A 25,472-nucleotide genomic window follows, 5' to 3' on the forward strand; every position below is an offset into this window, starting at 1 on the left:
AACGTCGTAGAGGCCACTAGGTCATATCAAGCATGGTCATATGAAACTCACAATAGTATCAACTAAAACATTTGTTTACGGGATTAACACTACTTCAAAGGTTTTATTTTAAATAATGAAACTACAATACACTATTTTACACTACAACTGGTGGATTTCAGGCATTCATACAAGAAGGTTTTCATAGAATCACTACTACAATCACTACTACAGTACTATACTTTTCTAGTATATGGTACACTAATATAACATATAATTTCAAGAAACTTTCATGACATAGTGTTATTATTTAATAAGACTACCGTTCACTATATCAGAATACAGTAACTACATACATTTGGTCTTAAGAGCTAAGACTACATTACATTCTTTAATAAAATATTGGATTTTCTGGAAGTACACTATAACATTTTCAAAGAATACAGAAAAGCTTTCCATCTCAAAACATACTTATGAACTCACCAACTTAAATGTTGATACACTTTCAAAACCACTTGTATTCTCAGGGAACCGGTGGACAGGTACACACACAGGTTTTTGAGAAGATGGAGCTCTAGAGTCACGTCTATTATACTTTTGCTATGCATTTTTGATGTCATACAAACTATGTATTGAAAAGATGTAAATACTATATTTTGTCAATGTAATGGTTGTGTTTGCTTTGATTACTATGATACAATTGTTATGATACTATACATGACGTCCTCCGCCCCCGAACGTTTCCGCCGTTCCGGTATGGGGGTGTGACACTGCCGGTCTTACTGAAGCTAATAGTTAGGGTGTGGGATCATCAATCCCATATAAATCTATACACAAGTATCACGCTCTCTTTTCGGAGATTCTGGTTATAATACAAGACTTTCGTGTATACCTCAGTTAGGTACGATGAAGACAATGTCTCACAAATTTATTGAACGAGTGTACATGTTTTTGTAATGAAAACGTTTGTATATGTAATTATCCTCTCTTTCCAGGATAATATAAAAAATGACGTAAAAACAATTATATATGTACTTTATATAATTACACCCTTTGCTCAACGGGTTACAAAGGAGGTAAAGTTTTGTAAACAATATTTATAAAGTTTTATGGAAATTATATTTTTTTACTTAAAAATGTATATACTTATATATATATTTATAAGAATAATGTAGTGTATTGTGTAACCGTTTTTCATATCTTTACATTTTATTAAAACGTTGTATGTAAAAATATACGAGATCGGTAGTAAAGCCATTTCGTGTATTTTACACTTCTCGTAAAAGTACTAAAATAACGAATTTAACTGTTATCATTTTAATGTAAATTTTATTGTGTGTTACTTGTATTCCCCCCCTAAAAATATAGAAAAAGTCTTGAAATTTGTAGGGGTATGAACTCACCTTATGTACGGTTGCCGTTTGATAACGACGTGACGGCGGTGATCTTTAATTTAGAGCGATCGAAGGTAGCCGAAATCCTAATATATTACAACACATAATAATGTGTGTGAATATATATGACTATCATGAAAGCGTTTTGTAAAACACTAGGAAATAAGTTATGCTTACCAAGGTCTTTAAGAACAATCATGAAGGAATAGTCTCATGGGGATATTTGAACTTGAGTTTTGAGAGAAAGTGAGGTTTGATTTTGAGGGAAACAAATGGTGAAATGTTTAACTGTGAAGATGTTTACAGGAGTCCAAATTTGTGTATATATATGAAGGAAAAAGATAAGGTGAAGTGAAGATTACATTGGTAAATGTAATACATCACATTGGGAAGGTAATAAATAAATTAAGTTGCAACGCTAGTGGACCAAGTGGGTGGTTTCTTTATGATTAAGTTAATATAATATCTTTATAATATTAGATATTATTTTATGCAAAAATATGTTTTAAAGATTCAAATTTGGCATAAAATAGGAGTTTAGAGTGTCTAAGTTATGAAAAATACGAGTTTGATGGAATTCCCGACGTTAAAATCTCTTAAAATGAAGAAAAAGTATGAAATGGTCAAAAATCCGGTATAGGGTTCGAAATTGCGAGGGGTCCGGAGTGGGTCAGGAGGTTCCGGAGTTGAAGGTGCGAAGCCAGCATGTTCCAGAGTGGCTTCCTTCGAGATGTGAATGTCTGAGATGCGATAATGTCCGGTGCGAAATCGTCCAGAGTCGCCTGATCTTCCAAAGTTAGAAATTCCGGAGCGAGATTGTCCGGATGAGGAGGTTCCGAAGCCAAATCAGAAGGTTCCGAATCTGGAGGTGTTCCGAACCAAGAGGGTTCCAGAGCAAGGAGAGAGGCTCCGAGAATTAATAGTGTATTCCGAAATGGGCTTGTTCTTTTGGAATGATGTTGGTGTTTATAGGAAAGATTAGAAATGAGATTTTTGTTATCAAGGGGGATTTGGGAGAGATTTAGGAGAGAGATAGAGAGAGAGAGAGAGAGAGAGAGAGATGTAGAGAGATTTGGGATAGATTTGAGATATGGAGAGAGATTTAGGAGAGATTTGAGATATGGAGAGTTTTAGAAAGATGGCGTTTGTAGCTTTTCTTATGGTTTTGCCTCGTAGTGTTAGGATTATGAACTCCACTATGTCGTGTTATGAGTGTTCTTTATTCCCAAAGAATACATAGTTCAACGTTCCGAGTGATATTTGTATTAAAATTGTAAGTTGTATATTAGGAAACATAACGTAAACCTAACATACTAGTACTAGTCGGGTTGACCGAGTTGACTAGCTAGCTTTGTTTGACCAAAATTGACGGTCGGCACACTATCCCCCCGTTAGAAGGAATTTCGTCCCAAAATTAGCATTTTGAGTGGGACTTCAAGGGTTGGGGAAAAGATATGGGTATTTTTGTTTCATCTGGTCCTCTCGTTCCCAAGTAAAAATCCGGTCCTCGCTTGGCGTTTCAACGGACCTTCACTATGGTTATACGGCTCTGTTTTGTTCTCTTGATCTCTCTATCCATGATTTCCATAGGCTCTTCTACGAATAGACACTTCTGTTAGACACATGAAAGGTGGAATGCACATTACCGAGCTCCTGCGGTAGTTGAAGTCTGTAAGCTACCAGGCCGATCCTTGCGAGGATCTCGAATGGTCCGATATACATTGGATTCAGTTTTCCACGTTTTCCAAAATGTATCATTCCCTTCCAGGGTGCGACCTTTAATAGAACGCAGTCACCAACCTGGAATTCCAAGGGCTTGTGCCGTTTATCTACATAGCTCTTTCGCTAGTCCCTAGATGCTTTCATAGTTTCACGAATTTGAACAATCTTCTCAGTAGTTTCCTGTATGATCTCGGGTCCGGTGAGAGTGATGTCGGGAACTTGCCTCTTTGCTAACAAAAATGCTTATGAACTCACCAGCTTAAATGATGATCTACTCTTTCAAAATAACTTGTATTCTCAGGAAACTAGTAGACAGGTACACGCTCAGGGATTCAGAAGATGGAGCATAGTAGCTTCATGTATTTGTTTTGTTATTTACTTTTGGAGTTAATCTTTTGTGAATCTAATAAATTGTAAGCACTTTAATATTAATGCAATGGTTGTTTGTTACTTTGATTAATATGATGCATGTGTTGTGATACTGAGCATGACGTCCTCCGCCCCCGAATGTTTCCGTCGTTCCGGTTTGGGGGTGTGACAGATTGGTATCAGAGCATTGTTTATAGTGAACTAAGTATATCAACCTATAAAAGATATAAAACTATAAATACAATGGGGCCGAAGTGCTCTGACTAAAAGTATATTTTTAAATTATAACAATATCTTTATAAAATAGAAGTATTTAAAGGTTGGACACTGCGGTCAAACCTGGACAATTATGTAATCATATATGGGTTCAATATAGCCCGATCAACTATATTTATTTGGGATATGACCAACATGTGTTTGGGAGTGATGTGGTGTTGCAACAGTCTTAAAACTTACCTAACTCTATACAAAAAGGATTTCTAGATGATAACATAAAGTTAAAATACTATAGGAGTATTTTATGATAATATAAGATGAAAACAAGTTTAAAACTTACCAAGTTCATACCATTAAAATACTATAGGAGTATTTTAGGCACTATAAATAACTTATGTGAAAATTTAAAAGACCCTTCTGGTAGGTCTATAATTCCGGTGTGTATACTCCCAAGGTTTTAATAATTGAGATTTTATAGACTTAGAATTTGTGATCTATGCTCTACTTCGTGTTCCTTGTTTGGTTGTGGTTTTAGAGTAGGATCACTTATTTGAAGGTTTATTTAATCTTAAATTATATACAACTTGTATACGCTGCGCAATTATAGGAGGACCCGGTAAGGATCACCCCATAATGTTTCACTTAATCTCATAGATTCTTTAGACACTTCCATTCTCGCACGACAAACCTAGATAGATGTAACCAATCCATCATAGCAGTCAACAGAGAAGTCAAGGTGGAACAAGAAGAAGTTCATGAGGAGTTTTCCAAGGAGGGATCATCCGAAGAAACCAAACGTCCTATGCGTCACACTAATAAATAAGAACATAAAATGACTTAGTGAGCTAGTGAATACACTACCCACATTATGTGTTAGGATTATTTATTTTCGTACAACTAGTAGCAGATATTCAATTCACAGAAATTCATTCGAGGATAGCCACTTCTGATTCATAAAGTTTATTTTATATAAACTCCCATTATGAATTGTTTTTCAGCACCCTATGAAAGTCAGAACCAGATACACTTAGAACTAGGATAACTTAGTTATTCAACATACGGCTTATAACCACCGTTGTAGACTTATTTCCGCTTCACTTTGTATTTATTTTAGCAAAAGATGCCTCGCGGTAGACCTGTAAGGCGCGTAGTCAATAAAACGACAGGGAATCTACCACCACAACACGACCCTGCTGCTCTCCAAGCAACGATAGCAGCCACAATAATAGTTGCTATAAATCAAATCTGCACAAGTGGTACCAGTGGATCTGGTAGCGGTACCCACCTATCTAACCCCGGAGTTACCCATGGACACCCACGGGAGTGTTCATACAAGGACTTCATGAACTGCAAACCAAATCCTTTAATGGAAATGGGGGAGTCATTGCTCTAATGCGATGGTTCGAGAAAACAGGTTCAGTTTTTGAAATCTGTCTATGCCCAGAAGGGAGCAAAGTGAAGTTTGCTGCCTACACCTTCTCCGACAGAGCCCTAACATGGTGGAATGGCCATGTTAAGTCATTGACCCTATCAGTGGCTAACTCTATGGGTTGGGAGAACCTAAAAGAGATGATGTTGAAATAATACTGCCCAAGCGGCGAAGTTCAAAATCTGGAGCAAGAGCTATGGGAGCATACCATGGTCGGCTCAGACATAGTGGCCTACACTGACAGGTTTAGCGACCTGGCAGCACTGTGCCCTGGGATGGTTAGCCTGGAGAGTAAGAAAATAGAAAAGTACATCTGGGGATTATCTACCTCGATTCAGGGGGATGTACTGTCTTCTAATCCAACCACCTTCAATAGCACCAAGCGCCTAGCCCAGCGACTCATTGACCATAGTGTCCACCAAGGCGTGGTGGTCCCCGTTCCCGTGCCAGCGAAGGGAGGGGACTATAAACAAAACTCGGGGAACAAGAGGAAGGAACGAACAACATAGGAACCCCCGCAGGAACAACAAGTGGTTATTGTACACGCCGTCACAACACCTGCCACTCCAGCGCCTGGTAGTCGATATGATGGAACCCTCCCGAAATGTGGTAAGTGTAACTACCACCACACCAGAGTTTTCCGGGAAATGCAGTGCATGAATTGCCGCATGAAGGGGCACACTGCCCGTTCTGCAGGGCGCCGGCACAACTGATCTCCCAAATCCCCGGAGTTGAAGTAAACCAGGCATGCTATGGCTGTGGTGAGACAGGACACTACAATAGGGACTACCCAATAACGAAGAACTCAGGCGGGGAAGGGAAAATACTGATGATCACCACAGGAGAGACTGCCTCGGAACCACCAGCGAACAACGGTACGTCTTCTAAATAAAAATTACTTTAAAATTTTAATTTATATGAAATATTAAGATTAAAAATTTGGGGAAATTAAAAAGTAATTATAATAACTTGCTCGTCCGAACAAGTCACAACATTCATAAGAGAACTAAAGATCCGTTTAGGTGAGCTATGATGGCTTTATATGTACATTAGGGTTATATAGAAGTAAGATTTTGCAGGCTTAGAGTGAGTGATTCCGCCTCATTTCCTGTTCCTGGTTTGGTTGTGGATTTAGGGCAGAGTCACTCAGTCGACCGTCTTATTCATCTTAATTATACATAACTTGTATATGCCAAGCGATCATAGAGGTACCGAGGAAGATCATAATATAGAGTATCGACACTAGTTATCAAAGCACTTTAATTGTTAGTACTCGCTTATCGCGATACGATATGTGGCAATGGTAATATCAAGGAGAAAATTGAAAGCACTAGAAAGTCTACACATAATACCTTGTCGAGCACACTAGGGATACACCATCGTATAACAAAAGTTTCTTTCAAATCGGCCTAACATTTGTCTCTATAAGGAGTTCCGACGTTGTCATTCGTCATGGATTGGCGTGGTCCTCACCATACCAATTTCATGTGCTCTGAAAACTTTTCACCGTAACCGACCGACTAATGAAACCCTCGTCACTCGTAACGACAACCCGACACAAACCTCGGAATCGTCTCCCTCATAATCCAAACCCCAAAGTACTCATGCGAGGTGTACCTTTCCCTCCGAAACCTTTCTGAAATATACTCAGCAAACCTTCTAGAACTGCTACTCGTCCAATAGGTCCAGTTCAAGCACAGAGGCTAAGGACGAATACGGTTAACCTATCACTATTAATTATATACACGATGGTGGTATATAATTATGTTTATGTGGATTTGGTATGTGTGTTTCCGCCTTATCTCCTGTTCCTTCTTTGGTTGTGTTCCTTCTTTAATTATATACGACTTGTATACACGAGGTGATGATAGATGGACTAGGTATGAATCCTATCATGAACTTCAGGGCAGTGTTGCCAAGGTCTACGAGTGGGTATTCTACCATTCCGAGGAGCACGATCCCAGGAGTCCTGCTAAGAAAGCCAATTTCGGGACGAAATTCCATCTAACGGGGGATTATGTCAAAACCCACAAATTTCTATCTTATAAGGTCAAACACATCAACTTAAGGTCAAACTTATGGGTTCCTAGACCTAGTATAAGTCATGGTTGTGTATTAGGAAGTGAACTACTAAGGAAACGAGTAAGAAGTATTGCATACGGGCCATAAACCTCAGCAAGTGAGGTTCACGGTCGCAAAACATGTTCACGGCCGTGAACTCATGCTATATGTATGAGTTTTAGCCACTTTACCTTCACTTCTTGTTTCCTTGGCCGCAATCAATCCATTTTCTTCCCTTAAACACCCTTTTTCCTTTACTACTCCTTAGAAACTTACCAGGATCTTCAAACACTTGCCAAAACACCAAGATCTTCAAGTGTTCTTCACCTTTGGGCCGTCAACCATTCGTCATTATGTCTGTAAACCTTCATTTGGGCCGTGAACCATTCATTTGGGTCGTGAACCATCCAACTTGGATCGTGAACACTCATGTGTTCTTGGGCCGTGAACACCCCATAGGGCCGTCAACACATCAAGCCCAACCGTGAACTCCATTTCAGCCTTCCAACTTGCTTCTAACACTCCTTTGGTGAGTTATTCTTGCATCCTAGGTTGTTTCCCAATCGCCTTTGTAGTTAGATTCACTAATTCATACCTATATGTATCATTTCATGCTATTTAGGACTCATTTGCGTTCGGGACTTCATTCATGGAACTTATCATCCTTATTCGAATCTTCACTTGAATCACCCACATAAGGTGATTTCATACCCCTATAATCTAACTTTTAAATGGTTTTAAATGCTTTCAAGAGGGGGAATACAAGTTGAACACAATCAAATGTTGTAGATATTTACCTATGATAACCATCACATTAAAGAAATTCTTATACTTTTATATGTTATTAAATAAATTCAAAAACTCTTTTAAAAGATGTCAGATTGTTGTTTATAAAATCCCATTTTTAAAGTACATGTTTAACTCAGTAGGTAATCGAGTCTTTTCTTCAAATCAGGAATAGTTCAAGCAAATATACTAGTAAACTATAATAGGTATAGTTTAGGGATTCAGTACATACTATATTCTAGAACAGAGGAAGAATACATGATTCACGTACATATACTTTACACACAGAGTAAACTAGGAAAGGAACATATCATTAATTCATTTGTGTAAAACAAAATATGATAATACACATAGTATATGGATATATATATATATATATATATATATATATATATATATATGGGGTACATCTACAAAGTACCGAAAATTAATAAATAAAACATAGCAATATACAAAACCCACACCAGTATCGACTAAGGCGTTTAGAGTACGGGAGTTCATAACTACTAATAGTCTTCCTAAACAATAAAACTGTGCCACATAACTTTCCTAGTAACATCAACATTCTGTTAAAAGGGGCATATAATGCTAACTTTATGATTCCTCGGTAGATACATTAGGGTTATATATTAATCGGATCCGACAGGCAGTAGGATGAGTGCTTTCCGCTTCATTTCCTTTTCCTTGTTTGGTTGTGGGCTTAGAGCAGATTCACACAGTCTACTATCTATTCGATCTTAGTTATATATGTAACCCCTATACACCAAGTAATCATAGGAAGTAACAGGTATGGGTCTATCATAACATATAAATACAACATACCACTTTTTAGTATAAAAACATACTTTTCAGATAGAACACTAAGAAGGTGAAACTAGAAACTTATCTATAAAAGGTTTGATACGCATTATTAAACCAGTATAACTTAAAGGACCTTAAATGGTTAATTCTATAATACCTTAGTTTATACCTCAGGGTTATATATAATTAATATCCGATAGGCAGTTGAACATGTGCTTTCCGCCTTACTTCGTGTTCCTTGTTTGGTTGTGGACTTAGGGCAGATTCATACATTTAACTGTCCATTGGATATTAGATTATATATAGCTAGTATAAACTAAGTGATTATAGAAGGAACAATCATGGTTACCATTTTCACTAAAGGAAATATATGAAATTCTTAAGGAATGTTTTCATCAAATATAAAAGAACTATTACATTTAACTCCGAGAGCACCTAGTGAATACACTAGGGTTATATACAATGAGGATCTAACAAACGATGGGATGTGTGACTTCCGCCTCCTTTCCTGTTCCTTGTTTGGTTGTGGGCTTAGGGCAGATTCACACAATCGATTGTCTGTTTGATATGTATTTTATATAACTTGTATTCATTATGTACTCATAGAAGGAATTGTAGATTCATTTTTACTTATCATTTTATCACATCAGAAAATCTACGATTTTCTGGAGGAACATACAAACTTTTCTAAAGAACTTATAGTATACTTTTTATAACAAAAATGCTTATGAACTCACCAGCTTAAATGCTGATCTACTCTTTCAAAATAGCTTGTATTCTCAGGAAACTAGTAGACAGGTACACGCTCAGGGATTCAGAAGATGGAGCATAGTAGCTTCATGTCTTTGTTTTGTTATTTACTTTTGGAGTCAATATTTTTTGAATCTAATACATTATAAACACTTTAATATTAATGCAATGGTTGTTTTTTACTTTGATTACTATGATGCATGTGTTGTGATACTCAGCATGACGTCCTCCACCCCCGAGCGTTTCCGCCGTTCCGGTTTGGGGGTGTGACATCACCTTATTTGAGCGATTCGATAGAAGATTTGGTATAGGACGTTAGCTCCACAAGTGAAGTCTCGCTAACAAAACAAGTCCTAAACACGAGTCATATAATACATATGTATACTTATTAATGAATATAATCATAAGAATGATAGGGAATCGAACTAATTTGCAAGTTTAACTTACAAATAAGAGTGTTAGATGCAAAGTTTGAAGGCTATAAGCTGTTCACGGCCAGCTGGGTGTTCACGGCCCAAGAACACTTGGTGTTCTTGAGTTTACGGCCCAAGTTGGGTGTTCACGGCCCAACAATTTTGATGAATGATGAACACTTGAAGATCCTAGGCAAGCTTCTAAAAAGATCAAAGGAATTAGATGATAGTTGAGAGAGAAAAGAGTGTTCATGGTTGAAGTGTTTGAGAGAGAATGGGTAGTTTTTGGCTGAATGTGAAGAAATGGGAGAAAATTTCGGACTTATTTAATATATAGGTGAGGGTTCACGGCCCTAAACACATCCCAAGGTGATAAGCCTTCTAGAAACCGCCTCACAATTTGCGGTCCGAAGGGAGTTCACGGTCCGAAGAGAGTTCACGGCCCGGAGGCTCGTTTGCGGCCTATGTTGGACAATCTCTTTTAAAATGTCTTGTCATTAAACTCCTCTCATTCCTCCGTTATTCTTCTCCGTTGGACAATCTGTGACAACCCGAAATTTCTATTTTGTACAACCATTCACTTCAATAGAAGTCAGAACTATTTCTGCTAATTTTCAAGCTTTTTGGAATAAGTTTAAGTGTTTTAAAGCTTAGCACTTCAAAGAACAACAGGAGAGAGGATGCCCTAGGTTCATTATGCATCATTTTCGCAAAAACTCCAAGATTTAAGAGTTTTCGGCCCAAATGGTGTTTGGACCAAAAACCCCCATGAGTATATATATGACACTTGGCCATATTTTTCACTTTTTCACTCTTTCAAGAACAAGAACCGAAATCCTCTCAAGTACCATCCGATTTTTCCTTCTAGATCTTTAAAATGTAAGTGTTTCTTACCCTATTTAGTTGATCTCTTCCATTATCTAGTGATCTTACATGATTTCATCCGTGAAATCATTCCATTTTCTTAGATCTTCAAGTGTTCTTCATTTCACCAAGAACACCAAGAACACAGACTAGTGTTTTGGGCCGAAAACACCCTTCTTTGCTTCCATATTGTAAGTATCTATCTCTTATACTTGTTATCTAGTAAGGATACTTGATTTAGGGCCTAGAAATCGTCATTATCCAAGAACAAAAAGTGTTTTCGGTCTAGTGCATCTCCTTAGACCGAAAACCCATATTAAGGGTGCAAAATGACTTTAAGCCTTTCCTAATACTTAGTATTGAGTCTAGAACACTTCATTAATTGTTGAAAGCCCTTGAAAATCACCTTATGCACCAAAAATCATGAGTTTTCGGTCTTAAACTCAGGGACCGAAAACCCTAAAAACCGAATACCACTTGGACCGAAAACCATATGGACCGAAAACCATATGGACCGAAAACCTCTTTGGACCGAAAACTCCTTTAAGTGGCTATACAACCATTAGATGCAATCCTTGGTACTTCTAGCACTTGAATCATAGTGTTTTCCATGTCCTAGGGTGTCTTAATTTCGTTAATTAGTTGTTAACTGACTAATTGGATACATATATGTGTTATTATATGTTAAATAGGATCCGTGTGTGTGCTCAAGTCTTCACTTGACACTTAGCATCCTATACATTCCGTTCATCCAAACCACTCACTACAGGTGAGTTCATACCCCTTAATTAACCTTTTAAATGTTTTTAAATGCTTTTATGGAGGGAATACAAGTTGAACAATTATAGTTATTATATCAATCACATGTGATTGATAACTACCAAAGAAGTGGAGTTCTTACTTTTCAAACTGTGTTACCAAACTGTTTTACTTCAAACTATCTTACAAACTCTTTTACATACCAAATGCTTTTATCAAACTCTTTTACATGTTAAATACTTTTACTTAAACTCTTTTAACTTATATTCTGTGTATCTATATAGATATAGTTATATAAGTAGGATTGAAAGGACTTACGACTGATAGCTCACCTTACTTCCTGTTCCTTGTTTGGTTGTGGACTTAGGGTATTCGGGTTATTTTTCCGAAGGTCGTTTGAATCCTAGTTATATATCATGTATATGTGTATAGATATAAAAGGTTACTTCTTTCATTCCGTTCAATGCTTTTGGGTAGCAAAGGTATACAAACATGTTCATATACACATACAACATTACTAGTAACTATAATAGGTATAGTTTAGGAAGATACTATTAATAGAACAATGAAACAAACATAATACATAGTGATGAGAAACAAACATAATACATAGTAATGAGAAACAAACATAATACATAGTGATGAGAAACAAACATAATACATAGTAATGAGAAACAAACATAATACATAGTGATGAGATACAAACATAATACATAGTGATGAGAAACAAACATAATACATAGTGATGAGAAACAAACATAATACATAGTAATGAGAAACAAACATAATACATAGTGATGAGAAACAAACATAATACATAGTGATGAGAAACAAACATAATACATAGTGATGAGAAACAAACATAATACACAGTGATGAGAAACAAAACATACAGGCTAGACAGAGAAAGAACACACAATACAGCTAGCACATACATATACATATACATATACATTACTTACAGTTATGTGAGCCACTTAACGGGGGACATGGCACTACCTGTCATGACCCATTTTGTATCCATAATCTCCTTAATTGGGGAGCGTATGAGTTGGTGTATAGATCTATACTGGATTGACTATCCTACACATTGCTGCTCGCTACAGTGGGACTTGCAAGTCTACGGGTGCCAAACGTCATTTCTTACGACGTCTTACATCGTCGTTTTACTATAGAGGCGGTAGCAGGATACAGGCCGATCACATGGTACTTTAAATAACAATAGGTTTAAAGTAATTAGTACATCAGTAGTTACTTAATACAACACTACAGTACTATTTCATTTTCCCTTTGCATTTACTTTGTGATATTCACACAATAAACAATAATGTAAAAACTATATTTTTGGTTAATGATAGTAGGATTTGGGAAAATACACCCTCTTACAAGAGACACATACACAGATACTAGATGCCTTGGTAGAAGGCTACTTTTAGTAGGAAACATAGGGTTTTCTAGGAGAGTTAAAACAATTACAAACTTTTACAAAACTTATACATTACAAACTTACAAACACTTTCATACAAATACAGACATTAATATACTTATGATCTCACCAGCTTTAAAGCTGATAAACTCTTTCAAAATAACTTGTATTCTCAGGTCACCAGTAGACAGGTACCGGTGCCAGGTTTTGAGAAGATGGAGCTCGTTCAAGACTCACCTTTTATTTTGATGTATATTTTTGGTGTCTATATAATTTGACAGAACACACTTGTATGAAATTATATTATTAATGCAATGGATGATGTTGTTGCTTGTTTACTACTTTGCATTGTTGTGATACTGAACATGACGTCCTCCACCCCCGAACGTTTCCGCCGTTTCGGTTTTGGGGTGTGACAGATTGGTATCTGAGCATTGTTTATAGTGAATCGAGTGAATCAACCCATAAAAGATATACGAACTATAAACACAGCGGGATTAAATTACTCTGATAAAGAGTTTATACTTTTAAATAAAAAAATATTAAACTAAGTATACATACCTGCATTCATACTAAAATCAGTGCCACTAGGACAGAACAAAAGTATTACGATTGTTGGACAACACAAGTACACTTAGAGACATATGGTCAACCCTGGGAAGATGCAGCCTGATCAACTACATTTTCCGAGGAGTGATTAGCATGTGCCTAAGTATGGTTGTGAGGTTGCAACAAGTCTAAAAACTTACCAACACTACTACAATGAGAACAGTAGAACATAACATAAACTTAAAATACTATAGGAGTATTTTGTGTTACTATAACTACTTATCTGAGAACTAAAGGTCTTTATTAGTATGTCAATGGTTGTTTAGTGGATACACTAAGGTTATATGTGCTAGGATGTCATAGACTTAGAATCTGTGATCTTTGCCTTACTTCATGTTCCTTGTTTGGTTGTGGGCTTAGAGTTAGGGTCACTTATTCGAAGGTCTATCCTGTCTTTGTTACATATAACTGATATGCACTAAACAAGTGTTGAAGTAACTGATAAAGATCATCTTATAATTATCTAATTATTTCGTCTATTTAGTTATTTCTTTATCCCTTTTCTCACGTAGATAACATGGTTGGATTCCATCCCCACGACAACTTGTACCTCCCTAACCAAGGTAATGATGGAGGGTTTGAAGCAGAGCCATAAAATGATCACCTAATCCCTATGGATGGTCACCAGGCTGAGGGCTTTGCAGATGGTTCTGACTCCGAGCCAAAAGTTGAGAACCTACCCCCAATGGCTCTTGTTCCAAATCCTAACCCTCGTTCGGCTTTTCAAGGCCCGACGCCTCAGTGGGTGGAAAGCTTGGAAACATGGAGCCAAGGACAGGATCAGCCCATGCCATTCAATGGAGACCGAAGCTTTTATGACCTGAGCGGAAGGGGCTCAGCAGACAGAGTCTTGCCAATCCTGGTCCGTAGAGTGGCCCGAAATGAGATTCAAGGCAGGACAACTCTCCATCAAATCACGGAAGTTGTCACCAATGAAAGAATGCATACCCTCCACACCCTTCGTCTGGGAGATGCTCGTGACAGATCCGGAGTAGACCATGAGACCCTGCAGCAAGAGCTAGCCGAAACTCGAGCTGAAGTCATAGAGCTCCGAGTACGCCAAAGGGTGTACAAAAGGCACCTATTTGATATGGAGCGCCAACTGGCTGAACTAAGGGTTCACCCAAGGGATAACCGTCCCCAGTAGGAGACATTCTACCTTTCTTTCCCTAGTTAAAAGAATAGTCTTCTTAGCTATGCTCTAAGTTATACCTTTCTAAGTACTTAACTTTGTATTGTAAGTACCTTCTAGTTAGGCCAGTATGCCGTCAAAAGTTTTGTTACCTCGTATAAGATGTAAGACCTACTCCAAGGTCATTTTTCCCAAGCGTATTACATCTTAAATAACAATGATTTTGACAGTCGGCTAATTTCCGTGTCACGCTTTGTTCAAATACTTTCATCATACTATCGTTGCAGTCTATCAAAAACCCACTCTAGTCAAGTTATTAGACTAGGGTAATTTAACTCGGGGATCATTCCCAATTCTCTTTCGAAGGTTGGATCATGTCATCCACCAACCAATGGAACCCCGGTTTGAACGAAAAACGTCTTGTACCCATTCTATGAACTTACTCCTACCCTGTACTATGACTATATCATAGGGGTGTAGGTCAAACCCTCGAGAACATACTTCTACTCTTTTCATGAGCGATCGAAATACATCTAGGTTCAACCATAATCGCTCACGAACTCATTTTCTTTTCATGTAACAGAATCATCTCGCCAAAGAAAAGTAAACAACCCATCAGCCAAACACCAACTCTTCAGATTGATGTTGCCACCTTTCAAGCTGCAGTCACAGCTGCCGTGATAGCTGTCATGACTCACCTAAAATGCTAACAATGCAAATGTTAGCGGGATGGGTATCAATAATTCCAATCAAAGTAACAACAAAATACATCAGCGAGTATCAAACTACCACGACACTCGAAATCTCAAACCCAAGAGTAATAAACGAAAATTTCAGGATAGATTTAAAGGCAAATCACCCCAAGGCACGAACAAGAGACAACAACCTGTGGCAGCCTTCGCGGCCACGACGTCTGTAACTCCTACTACCATCCCTACTAGTATCCCGGTTATTCCTAACCCAGCCAGACAGTATGCTGGAAACCTACCGAAGTGCAATAAGTGCAGCTTCCATCATCTACGTAGTTGTCGTCTGTTGCACTTCAATAACTACAACAAAGACGGAAACGCTACCCGCTTCTGCAGGACAAGGATCCAACACCTTACATCAACCACCAATGTCGAAATCTCTCAGATATGCCATCTATGTGGCGTAATGGGACATTTCAAAAGGGACTGCCCAACAGAGAGGGGTGACGGGGGAACAAGAGGAATTTGACCCCAGAACAACGGAAGACAGCTAAGGACCCTACTATAGTGTAGGAACGCTTCCAATCGGCAGTATTGTGTATGCTTCAAACTGTTTAAAACTAGTGTAACTCGAGTCGTACCTTTTGCGAGATCCCGTCAGTAAAAGGGATCCTCGTGCTGCGTATACTTGTCTTTTGTAGTATACCTTGTTCGCAGCAGTAGTCTAGTAGTTAATCTAAAGTACTGTAAGTCTGTTAAAAGTTGCACTTTCGTGTTTTGTCTGTAACGCCGTTATGATCAAATTTAGTGCCTTTATTTCCGAGTGATTCCGATATTATCATACAACTTGAGTCAATTCGATCCACACAATACCAGTTTCGTGCGCACATCTCTTTCTCGAAATCGCCTTTCTAGCGAAGCAGTCATTCTAGAACTCCGCAGTACTCATGCATAGAGTGCCTCACGTTTTGTAACTTTCCGAAGAAACCTTAGAAAAACCTCCTCAGAGTACCACTCGTACAGTACGTCAAGTTCAGTACAAGGACCCTTACGGTTGATCTATCCCTGAAGAATGTATACGCAAGGGTAGTATATAATCAAGGTTCTACAGGTTTAGAATTGATGATTCCGCTTTAACTTCTTTTCCTTGTTTGGATGTGAGCTTAAAGGAGAATCATTTATTCGACTACCTTTTCAATCTTAATTATATACGACTCGTCTACACGAGACTGTGATTGATGAACCATGTATGACTTCTAATATGAACTTCAGGACGGAGACTACTCAAGACTATGAGTGATCATGCCGTTATGCGAACAAACCTAGAACCCAACACGACTCCTGTAACCAGATCGCCCTACAGTTTAACACCTACGGAGATACAAGAATCGTCCGGACAACTTAACGACTACTCAGCAATAGAATTGGAAGACCAAGCTCCTCACCATGGAGAGCTTCGGCCTTATTCTTCAAGAAGATAGACGGATTGTATCGTAAGTACATCGACTATCGGAGACCTCGCCAAGATTTCCATTAGAAATCATTATCTCTGCCTCGCATAGATGAGTTGGTTGACCAACCGCAAGGAACGATGTACCTTTCAAAAATGGACCTGAGATCCGAATATCACCAGTTGCGAGTATTAGAGAAGGATGTCCCGAGGATAATCTTTCGAACTCGATGCGGATGCTACAAGTCCGTAGTGATACCCCTCGGATAGGACCAATACGCCCGTAGTATTCATGAACTTAATGAATAGGGTAAGCCATTCTTACTTGGATCAGTTCGTCATTGTCCTTGTAAATGACTTACTTATCTACTCTCGAAGTAAGAAGGAAATCATAAAGAGCATCTACAACAAACCATGGAAACAATACGATCAGAGAAGCTTTACGCGAAGTTCTCTAAATACGAGTTTTGGAATTGAAGAGTCAAATTCCTAAGTCACACCATTAGTGATGTGGGAATTCTTGAGGACCCTTTCAATTAATCAAAACCGTTGAGAATTTGTCAGCACCGAAGACGCCGATGGGAATTCGCCAAATTCTAGGTCTCGCTGACCTACTGTCGTAGTTCATTTAGAACTCCTCGCAAATTACGGAACCTCTTACGACTTTGACCCAGAAGGAAGCGACCCTTGACTGGGAAGAGAATCAAGAGGAAGAAACCTTTGGAACTCCAGGTGAGAGACCAAAATCTTTTGGAAGTCTCACTCTGGGAAGGCTTGATACACTTCGGAAAGCGTGGAAGGCTAAAATCCAAGATAGTTAGGACCTCCGAGATTCTTGCCAGAATCGGACCTGTAGCGTACAAACTTAACTTACTGCGCGAACTCAGTAACGTACATTCTACTTTCCACGTCTCAAACTTGAAAAGGTGTCGGTCCGACGAGACTCTTGTAATCCCACTCGACGAGATCGAGATCAACGAGAGCCTCAATTTTGTGGGAGAACCTGTAGAGAACGTGGACCGAGAGGTCAAGCAAATGAAACAAAGCCGTATCCTGATAGTTAAGGTGCGCTGGAACGCCAACCGAGGACCTGAATTCACTTGGGAGCGAGAGGAGCAGATGAAACTGAAATATCCTCGTCTTTTACTTAGTTATTTGTAACTACTTATTTGCTTAAATTCTAATTTCGGGACGAAAATCCTTCTAAGGGGGGGATGATGTGACAACCCGAAATTTCTATTTTGTACAACCATTCACTTCAATAGAAGTCAGAACTGTTTCTGCTAATTTTCAAGCTTTTTGGAATAAGTTTAAGTGTTTTAAAGCTTAGCACTTCAAAGAACAACAGGAGAGAGGATGCCCTAGGTTCATTGTGCATCATTTTCGCAAAAACTCCAAGAGTTAAGAGTTTTCGGCCCAAATGGTGTTTGGACAGAAAACCCCCATGAGTATATATATGACACTTGGCCATATTTTTCACTTTTTCACTCTTTCAAGAACAAGAACCGAAATCCTCTCAAGTACCATCCGATTTTTCCTTCTAGATCTTTAAAATGTAAGTGTTTCTTACCCTATTTAGTTGATCTCTTCCATTATCTAGTGATCTTACATGATTTCATCCGTGAAATCATTCAATTTTCTTAGATCTTCAACTGTTCTTCATTTCACCAAGAACACCAAGAACACACACTAGTGTTTTGGGCCGAAAACACCCTTCTTTGCTTCCATATTGTAAGTATCTATCTCTTATACTTGTTATCTAGTAAGGATACTTGATTTAGGGCCTAGAAATCATCATTATCCAAGAACAAAAAGTGTTTTCGGTCTAGTGCATCTCCTTAGACCGAACACCCTTATTAAGGGTGCAAAATGACTTTAAGCCTTTCCTAATACTTAGTATTGAGTCTAGAACACTTCATTGATTGTTGAAAGCCCTTGAAAATCACCTTATGCACCAAAAATCATGAGTTTTCGGTCTTAAACTCAGGGACCAAAAACCCTAAAAACCGAATACCACTTGGACCGAAAACCATATGGACCGAAAACCATACGGACCGAAAACCTCTTTGGACCGAAAACTCCTTTAAGTGGCTATACAACCCTTAGATGCAACCCTTGGTACTTCTAGCACTTGAATCAAAGTGTTTTCCATGTCCTAGGGTGTCTTAATTTGGTTAATTAGTTGTTAACTGACTAATTGGATACATATATGTGTTATTATATGTTAAATAGGATCCGTGTGTGTGCTCAAGTCTTCACTTGACACTTAGCATCCTATACATTCCGTTCATCCAAACCACTCACTACAGGTGAGTTCATACCCCTTAATTAACCTTTTAAATGTTTTTAAATGCTTTTATGGGGGGGAATACAAGTTGAACAATTATAGTTATTATATCAATCACACGTGATTGATAACTACCAAACAAGTGGAATTCTTACTTTTCAAACTGTGTTACCAAACTGTTTTACTTCAAACTGTCTTACAAACTCTTTTACATACCAAATGCTTTTATCAAACTCTTTTACATGTTAAATACTTTTACTTAAACTCTTTTAACTGATATTTTGTGTATCTATATAGATATAGTTATATAAGTAGGATTGAAAGGACTTAGGACTGATAGCTCACCTTACTTCCTGTTCCTTGTTTGGTTGTGGACTTAGGGTATTCGGGTTATTTGTCCGAAGGTCGTTTGAATCCGAGTTATATATCATGTATATGTGTATAGATATAAAAGGTTACTTCTTTCATTCAGTTCAATGCTTTTGGGTAGCAAAGGTATACAAACATGTTCATATACACATACAACATTACTAGTAAACTATAATAGGTATAGTTTAGGAAGATACTATTACTAGAACAATGAAACAAACATAATACATAGTGATGAGAAACAAACATAATACATAGTAATGAGAAACAAACATAATACATAGTGATGAGAAACAAACATAATACATAGTAATGAGAAACAAACATAATACATAGTGATGAGAAACAAACATAATACATAGTGATGAGAAACAAACATAATACATAGTGATGAGAAACAAACATAATACACAGTGATGAGAAACAAAACATACATGCTAGACAGAGAAAGAACACACAATACAGCTAGCACATACATATACATATACATATACATTACTTACAGTTATGTGAGCCACTTAATGGGGGACATGGCACTACCTGTCATGACTCGTTTTGTATCCAGAATCTCCTTAATTGGGGAGCGTATGAGTTTGTGTACAGATCTATACTGGATTGACTATCCTACACCTTGCTGCTCGCTACAGTGGGACTTGCAAGTCTACAAGTGCCAAACGTCATTTCTTACGACGTCTTACATGGTCGTTTTACTATAGAGTCGGTAGCAGGATACAAGCCGATCACATGGTACTTTAAATAACAATAGGTTTAAAGTAATTAGTACAGCAGTAGTTACTTAATACAACACTACAGTACTATTTCATTTTCCCTTTGCATTTACTTTGTGATATTCACACAATAAACAATAATGTAAAAACTATATTTTTGGTTAATGATAGTAGGATTTGGGAAAATACACCCTCTTACAAGAGACACATACACAGATACTAGATGCCTTGGTAGAAGGCTACTTTTAGTAGGAAACATAGGGTTTTCTAGGAGAGTTAAAACAATTACAAACTTTTACAAAACTTATACATTACAAACTTACAAACACTTTCATACAAATACAGACATTAATATACTTATGATCTCACCAGCTTTAAAGCTGATAAACTCTTTCAAAATAACTTGTATTCTCAGGTCACCAGTAGACAGGTACCGGTGCCAGGTTTTGAGAAGATGGAGCTCGTTCAAGACTCACCTTTTATTTTGATGTATATTTTTGGTGTCTATATAATTTGACAGAACACACTTGTATGAAATTATATTATTAATGCAATGGATGACGTTGTTGCTTGTTTACTACTTTGCATTGTTGTGATACTGAACATGACGTCCTCCACCCCCGAACGTTTCCGCCGTTTCGGTTTTGGGGTGTGACAGATTGGTATCTGAGCATTGTTTATAGTGAATCGAGTGTATCAACCCATAAAAGATATACGAACTATAAACACAGCGGGATTAAATTACTCTGATAAAGAGTTTATACTTTTAAATAATAAAATATTTAACTAAGTATACATACCTGCATTCATACTAAAATCGGTGTCACTAGGACAGAACAAAAGTATTACGATTTTTGGACAACACAAGTAGACTTAGAGACATATGGTCAACCCTGGGAAGATGTAGCCTGATCAACTGCATTATCCGAGGAGTGATTAGCATGTGCCTAAGTATGGTTGTGAGGTTGCAACAAGTCTAAAAACTTACCAACACTACTACAATGAGAACAGTAGAACAGAACATAAACTTAAAATACGATAGGAGTATTTTTTATTACTATAATTACTTATCTGAGAACTAAAGGTCTTTATTAGTATGTCAATGGTTGTTTAGTGGATACACTAAGGTTATATGTGCTAGGATGTCATAGACTTAGAATATGTGATCTTTGCCTTACTTCCTATTCCTTGTTTGGTTGTGGGCTTAAAGTTAGGGTCACTTATTCGAAGGTCTATCCTGTCTTGGTTACATATAACTGGTATGCACTAAACAAGTGTTGAAGTAAATGATAAAGATCATCTTATAATTATCTAATTAGTTCGTCTATTTAGTTATTTCTTTATCCCTTTTCTCGCGTAGATAACATGGCTGGATTCCATCCCCACGGCAACTTGTACGTCCCTAACCAAGGTAATGATGGAGGGTTTGAAGCAGAGCCAGAAAATGATCACCCAATCCCTATGGATGGTCACCAGGCTGAGGGCTTTGCAGATGGTTCTGACTCGGAGCCAGAAGTTGAGAACCTACCCCCGATGGCTCTTGTTCCAAATCCTAACCCTCGTCCGGCTTTTCAAGGCCCGACGCCTCCGTGGGTGGAAAGCTTGGAAACATGGAGCCAAGGACAGGATTAGCCCATGCCATTCAATGGAGACCGAAGCTTTTATGACCTGAACGGAGGGGGCTCAGCAGACAGAGTCTTGCCAATCCTGGTCCGCAGAGTGGCCCGAAATGAGATTCAAGGCAGGACAGCTCTCCATCAAATCACGGAAGTTGTCACCAATGCAAGAATGCATACCCTCCGCACCGTTCGTCTGGGAGATGCTCGTGACAGATCCAGAGTAAACCATGAGACCCTGCAGCAAGAGCTAGCCGAAACTCGAGCTGAAGTCATAGAGCTCCGAGTACGCCAAAGGGTGTACAAAAGGCACCTATTTGATATGGAGCACCAACTGGCTGAACTAAGGGTTCACCCAAGGGATAACCGTCCCCAGTAGGAGACATTCTACCTTTCTTTCCCTAGTTGAAAGAATAGTCTTCTTAGATATGCTCTAAGTACTACCTTCCTTGGTTATCGCTACAAGTTGAATTGTCGACACTGTTTCTATTTTCGATTATGTTGTTAGCATTGAATTGTGCCATGACGGCGGTCACAACAGCTGTTACGGCAGCTTGGAATGTAGCGGAGTCTATATGTAGGATCGGTGTTTCATCGGTTGGCTGGCTATTTCCATGTGACGACATGATTCTGTTACATAATGTGAAGCGAGTCGATAAGTAATTATGGTTTTTTCTAATTAAAATTTATCTATTTATATATAAATATAAATTTTCTCGTTTTGTTGTGCGGTGCTCAATGTTTTTGAACTACATCCCTATGATGTATTCAAGGTAGAGAGTACTAATAGATTTTGTTCAGATGTTAAGTTTAAGAAAGTAGGATATAGATATTGAAATCTTATGTTGATCGGGTTTCATAGGTTTTGGAAGGAAATATCTCTCTTGATTTTACTGTTACTAATTGTGATGAAAGGTATAGTAATTTAACACATATTATGGGTAGTGCAATCACTGACTCACTAGGTTATATTAGTTTCTTAGTTATTAGTGTGACGTATATAGTGCTCTCTAGTTTGTTTTTTGATTGGGTAAGATTTGTTAACGATCTCTCTAGTACCTTTCTCTTTGTTTGCTTCTTTCTTGGAATTCTCTTCATGAACTCTCTTTTAGTTCTGCCTCAACTCCTCTGTTGACTGTTGTAATGGAGTGGGTACATCTACCTATGTTTTTCTTGCAAAAATGGGAATTTCTAAAGAATCTACGAGATTAATAAAATATTTTTATTAAAAGTAAACTTTTACGAGAATGATCCTTACCAGGTCTTTCTGTAATTACGTAGTGTATATAGATTATATATAATCCAGATCAAATAGACCTTCGAATAAGTGATCCTACTCTAAAACCACATCCAACCAAGGAAAAGGAAGTAGAGTCAAAATCACAAATTCTAAGTCTATAAAATGTCAATTATATATAACCTTATGTATACACTTAGTAATTATAACCTTACCAGTAAAGGTCTTTTAGTTTTCACATAAGTTAGTTGTTTTACTTAAAATACTCCTATAGTATTTTACCTTTATGTTTAGTTCTATCATTTCTTTGTACATAGATTTGGTAAGTTTTAGACTTGTTGCAACACCACTATCACTCCCAAACACATGTTGGTCGGTTCTCAAATAAATATAGTTGATCATGCTATATTTATTCCAGATATGATTACATAACTATCCAGGTTTGACTGTAGTGTCCAACATCCAAATACTTTTGTTTTGTTCTTCTTGTGATACTTGTTCTGGTATTATATATATATATATATACATATATATATATATATATATATATATATATATATATATATATATATATATATATATATATACTTTTATAAAACTATTGTTATATTTTAAAGTATAATTTCTTAGTCAGAGTGTTTTAGTCCCATTGTATTTATAGTTGTATATCTTTAATAAGTTGATATACTTAGTTCACTATAAACAATGATCTGATACCAATCTGTCACAACCCAAACCGGAATGGCGGAAACGCTCGGGGGTGGATGACGTCATGTTAAGTATCACAACACATGCATCATAGTAATCAAAGTAACAACAACCCTCGTATTGATAATATAATATTTACATTGTCTTCAAAACATTACTTGAATAATATTAAAAGTATAACAAAAGTTAAGACGTAAAACTCCGTCTTCGCAACGCCTGAGAGGTACCTGTCTACTAACGTTCCTAAGAATACAAGTGGTTTGGAAAAAGTGTCAACATTAAAGTTGGTGAGTTCATAAATATTTTTGTTATAAAAAGTATACTCTTTTTTCTTTGGAAAAGTTCACCTGTTTCACCAGAAAATCCTATATTTTCTTGATAAGTAATATGACTGTAGTTCTTTCTTCTATGATCATTTAGTGAATACAAATTATATATAATTCATATCGATTGCACAGTTGAATCTGTGAATCTGCCCTAAGCCCTAACCAAACATGGAACATGAAATGAGGCGGAACTCACACATTCCACTGTCTACCGAATCTTTATTATATATAATCCTAATGTATTCATCAAGTAATCACAAAATTAACATTAATGATTCTCTAGTCGAATGGTAACCACATTAGTTCCTTCTATAATGAATTAGTTTATACTAACTATATATAACGTAATATCGAATGGACAGTTGAATGTGTGAATTTGTCCTAAGCCCACAACCAAACAAGGAACAAGAGATGAGGCGGAAGTCACACATTCCACTGCCTATCAGATATTATTTATACATAATTTAGATGTATAAACTAAGGAATTATAAAATTAACCATTAATGGTCCTTTATGTTATACTAGTTTGATAATAGGTATTAAACCTTTTGTAAATAAGTTCCTAGTTCCATTTAATCAATTGTAAAACATTGTTTTTAGTGATAATTGTTATCGTTTTCAGAAAGTTCTATCGAAAACTGTTTACCTTTAAAATAACGATGTTTACCATAGAAAATCCTATATTTTCTATAAAACCGACTGGTAGTCTTAATCGTTCCAAGATGATATTACCCTCCTTTGATCACTTAATACATACGAGTTGTACATAACCGAGATCAAACAGACAATTGAATGGGTGAATCTACCCTAAGCCCACAACCAAACAAGGAATAGGAAATGAGACGGAAGTCACACATTCGACTGTCTATCGGATTTCAATTTTATCTAACCTTATAGTATATACTGAGTATCACATAGCTAATTTCCCGTGGGAAAGTTTAGGAAAAGTATATCTTTATGAATTCTCAGTAGAAGCCTAGGTTTACCATTTGTAAAATACTGTGTTATAGTTTCATTATTATAAAACTATTTGAAGTAGTTTCCTTATTCATACACTAATCATTTAATTCAATACCAAATTGTGAGTTATTATAACCATACTAGATGACCTAAGATGGCCTGAACACGACGTTCTCCAGGCGTCGTAAAAGCTACAACATTTGTCACCACAGGTCTGCCGACCTAGCTGTTGCAAGCATCTTTGGTGCGGGATTGTTAGTCCCGTATATACCTATACACAAGTGTCATGATCCCCCTCAAGGAGATTCTGCTTATAATTTCAGGACTTTTGTTGGTACTTGGAAAAGTACGTGAAGATTTTCACACAAATGCTATATTGATGATTACATGTG

The sequence above is a fragment of the Lactuca virosa genome, chromosome 4 (assembly GCF_052849685.1).
Source record: "Lactuca virosa cultivar CGN04683 chromosome 4, Lactuca_virosa_CGN04683_v6, whole genome shotgun sequence".
In the NCBI taxonomy this organism is placed as follows: domain Eukaryota; kingdom Viridiplantae; phylum Streptophyta; class Magnoliopsida; order Asterales; family Asteraceae; genus Lactuca; species Lactuca virosa.